Source organism: Anarrhichthys ocellatus, unplaced genomic scaffold, assembly GCF_004355925.1.
Source record: "Anarrhichthys ocellatus isolate YVR2014 unplaced genomic scaffold, GSC_Weel_1.0 scaffold20, whole genome shotgun sequence".
In the NCBI taxonomy this organism is placed as follows: domain Eukaryota; kingdom Metazoa; phylum Chordata; class Actinopteri; order Perciformes; family Anarhichadidae; genus Anarrhichthys; species Anarrhichthys ocellatus.
The window spans coordinates 2686427-2691135 of NW_022280050.1; positions in this window are offsets into that span (position 1 = coordinate 2686427).

A 4709-nucleotide genomic window follows, 5' to 3' on the forward strand; every position below is an offset into this window, starting at 1 on the left:
ATATATATATATATATATATATATATATATATATATATATATATATATATATATATATATATATCAAACCCCAGGGTCCACAACATCAGTGAGCCAAGTGAACCCTGGGCATCACAGCGCGATCAAACCTCCCTGACTTTTATCCTCACAGAGTCTTATAGCAGAGATCAGTGGTTGCTGCAGAAACCACATCAAACACCACCAAATACTCAATCTGAGGGCGGCAGTATGTCAGAACTGCGTGTGGGACAGTTCAATAGCTTCAGAAAGGCCGTCTTTCCTCACCTTTTCTGACGTTGACCGCAACGGACTGGCTGGCTTTTCACCCTCCTCCGAGCCGTAACATTTTGCCCTCTGACGAGGTCGTATGAACTAGTTATTTTCTTGTTCTTACTGTCGACCAACTCAGTTTCCCTTCTGTGTGTGGGGGGGATGTAGCTATGGAAATTAAAATATAACTTATATAAATAAGGAACATTTCAAATTTCCTGTATACAGTACCAACACTCAACAAACACTCCTACAGGCAACAGTTCACAATAGCATATAAAACTGAAAAGCATCTCTTAAGCTTTGAAATTACAAAAAAGAAAATACAGGTTGTTTTTTCCTCGTCCCAGTGATTGGCACATCTGTGTGACGCGTGCCCCACGTACCGTGACAGTTTGGCACAAACAGTTACAGCTCTACAGAGCACATCGTTAATTTGACCAAGAATAGGCAATAATGTGTACATGCAAGAGTGAAGACTACATTTATATTTGCCTCTGTTTTAATCAATCCAGCTGCCTAAAGAAGCGATGTAATGATTCATGTTTCACTTGCAATATAAGAACATAAATGTGCTAAACAAGAGATGTGTGGACTGGGTTCAAGATAATAATCTGCTAATAATCCTGCTGTGAAACAAAATGTAAAGACTAATTGGAGAATTAAATGACTTGATCAGAGACATTTTCAATGGAACTACTTAGGACTTATAGCAGAAAAGCTGAGGAAAGCTCCAGAGAACTACAGCTCCCACATAGCGTCACACAGATCAATGTAAGAGCTAACATACAAATCTCTGCAAAAATAACATCAAGCAGTATGAAAAGTCTAACTTATGAAAATGGAAATGTGGCCACATTAGTCGAAGTCTGGGATCACATGCTACCACTGATGTGGAATAAAGAATAATACAAGGTTGGGTTCACTACTTTATGATTTCCAGTCTGTGATTTTAAAGCCTTTACAACCACACAGTACTTTATGAAAAGGATGAATCATTATCCCTCTAAAAGATCATTCCTTCGAATAACTTTCACCACATCAGCATTACTTCTGGCTATATACTGTACAGTTGTGTGCCATGAATCTGCCCTATATGGATTTATTTCAGCATGATGAACAATTCCGTAAATTAAGTGTGTGTCAGTTGAGTTGAGGCTGAATTGCCCTTCTTTCATGCTGCATAAGCTGTGAGTGACGTGATGGAATATATACCAGTACATGTCAATGCAGAGCCTGGAATGTGAAATGGAAAATCGCCTATGCTGTCTGCATAGAAATGGAGCCGCACTGTAAGGCTTTGACACAGAGATTGCATAACAGCTCATGCATAAAACATTAAGCTATGCATATGCAATGCACACACAGGCAGGCAGGCATATGGTGTAACCTACTATTTCCTTTTTCTGCTCAGCCAAGGAACCACAAGTCCATCATGGAGCTAAGTGTGTGCTGTATGTGCATTCTTGCCCTCATGTTCATGTCAGACAATGTGCCCTTCCTGGAGAGCTGCTTAATTGGGAACAGTTTCTCCTCCTCCCCCCTCCCATCTTTCTCAATCACTCTCCCTCACAAGTTTTCTCTCCACCTCATCCTGTCTCCGGACCTAAGAGGAAGCCCACAGAGTCAGTTCAGCACATGTTCATCAACTCAAGGTTTGCGGAGGACTCAGGAGAGAGGATTAGGATTTAGTGGGCTGCAGTCCGAAGGTGATAGCAGGGGGAGCGAAGACATAACCAGGATCATGTTTGCTTTTAGCACAGCACATGTGAGCTGATTAAAAAAAGGGGAGGAAAAAAGTAGAACATTAAAGGCAGCCAGACTTTCCTTCAAGTGTTTTCGTAAGTCACTTTGGTGTCTTGTTCGAAAAACAGATAATGATGGCACAGGAAAAGGCCAAGAGAGGACTTTAAAACTTCAGGCCATTCAAGCTGAAGTTTGGGGTGGGAGGACGGTGAAAAAAGCTTGACAATCATTAAAAGTGGGAGAAACTTCAAAGTGAAAGTAGATAAAAAAAAAAAACTGGAGATAGTTTCAGGGATAATTATGAAACTTAGAGTTAAAATTTGTCCCATTTTTCCAGATCCAGAATCTTCCTCCTCCGCCTCCCTGTCCTCGAGTTCACCTCTCCCGGCTTGTTTTTCCCAAGCTGTCCTCCTTGTTACCTAGCTAATCCCAGCCACTGTCAAGATTTAAATGCTGCTTTCAGCGTGTGCCATATTTTCAGCATTCAGCATCATTTCCCTGAGCCCGACAGACAAGGAGAGGACGAGAGAGAGAGGGGAAGGAACTGGAGAGGAGATAAAGAGACACACTCCATGGATTACACACACGTACACACATAAATATGCATATACACATGCAGGAACACATTGTATGAGCCTCTGTTTAATTAGCCCGGCGGTTTATCAGGGTGATCAGGAGTTCAACACAGTAAAGTTTCCTGTAGATAAAACAGTGTTTGGGGAAGACGGGCCTAATGAATGCTGAGCAGCACAGAGGAGGAGGAGGAGGAGGGGGAGGGGGAGGAGGAGAAAGAACTGAAGGAGATGAGACGGGGATGACAAGAGGGTGCCTCGGTTTAATTGCTTACCTGATACTTTCCTTTCCTCCTTATCATCCTCCCCTCATCTATTACAGCAGATGAGAAAATTGCGTCTGACAGATGCATCCGACAAAGAAATGCTTTCTTTTGTTTGCCAGGAAAGAGTTGAAGGTTTATGATAACAGTTTAACTGCGATAGTAACTGACGGTGACTGCTTCCGCCATTACGACATCCAAGAGCTTTGTGTACTGATGTAGGATCGACCAGTACAAGTTGATTGAGGCAGCTGGTTATTGTATTTTGGACTGATAGTCAGCACTTTTAACATGAACTTTCACAATTAAAATTGATTTTATTAGCTTCACATGCTAACAAAATACACCGTTAGCGTCTGTCTTGTAAGTGGGACACCTATGTGCTATACTGTGGCTGTGGTAGAATATTTCCAACTGATAAATATCCGTTTTTTGAAGTCTGGATAGGAGGCACAGGGTAAGTAGGCAGGAGGATGGGCTACTCTGTTTTGATATTGAGTGTTTAAATACATTCGCGAACAGAAATTCTTCATATTCATTGGGACATGCATGCTCAATTCTTATATATTTAAATATTATAATATTCAACTTACCATATGAAAGCTGTTTTTTGGATATTAATGTAGTGAACTGCAGAAAAGTGAAAAAATGATTTTCTCTCTAGTATTTGTAGCATATGTTGCTTACTTTTGAAGTCATTTTGGGCAGTTGCTGCGTTGCCACCATCCAGAGAAAAGGTCACTTTGTACAGCATGTATCGTTCTGGACCAGACAGGACAACAAAGCTTTGTGAATTTGCCAACATACAGAAACAGCAGGCATGCTTATAGGCCCTGGAACCTGATTAATGAGTAGGCTACTAAAGGATGTTGCTTCCTCAGAACTGAATTCATTTAAGGTCATCCTCAGCCTCCTTTTTTGTTGTTTTGTTTGCGAGAAGCAAATTGTCCCATCCTCTGTCACAGTTGTGTCCAAACATCGCAATGATGCTACTAGATGAGAGACATTGTGTCTCTGCCAACTTTTATTCAAAGAAAATTAATTCAATAAGAGGTGATTTGTGGTAGAACAAGCACACAGATTCACCCCTGCCAACGAGTGGGATCATTCCCTCCCAGTTTTAATGTAATCACATCCAATTAGGGGAATAACAAAGCGGTCTTCAGCATTTCGACGGGAGGGGAAGTGTCATCTTACTGCCTGTCTGTTCATAGGACATGGGATAAGCTATTTCCATCGTTCTGTTTGCATTTTTCTTTTCACTCCCCCCCCCCCCCCAAAAAAAGAATTTGACTTTCCAATTTTCCACGGGCTGTATGGCCAGATCATCAGAGAGCCCAGCAAGGGAAGCAAAAGCTCCACCATAGTGATGATCTTTCTGTTCTTCCAGAGGAGGCAAAAGGCACTAAAGTCTGGTAGTGAGCGTGCATCTCTTTTTATAATAAGCATTCTTTAGTTTTGATCATTTTAATGGGGAGCAATTGTAGGAAAACGGTAAAAATATATTGCCTAAATGTTCCACAAACTTAACAATTTAATTACCTAGACTAAATCATTTGCAACCGCCATATCAAATTGTTTTCCTTTACTTTATAAACATGACTTTATATATTTGTTTGAAGGTCTTCATGGTAAATAATAGGATGCAGGGACTTCCTCAGAGAAATCTAACAAATGTTTCTTCCATCCTTCAACAGTTTCCATGAAGGTCAATCTGGTTTTCCCTTTAACTCTGAAGGTTTCAGTACAATACAAAGGCAACACAAAGATATTAAATAATTGGGGGGGGGGGGGGGGGGGGGGGAAGAATGACGTGCAAGGAATCTGTTGAAAGATGGTTTATGTTAAAAAAAAAAAA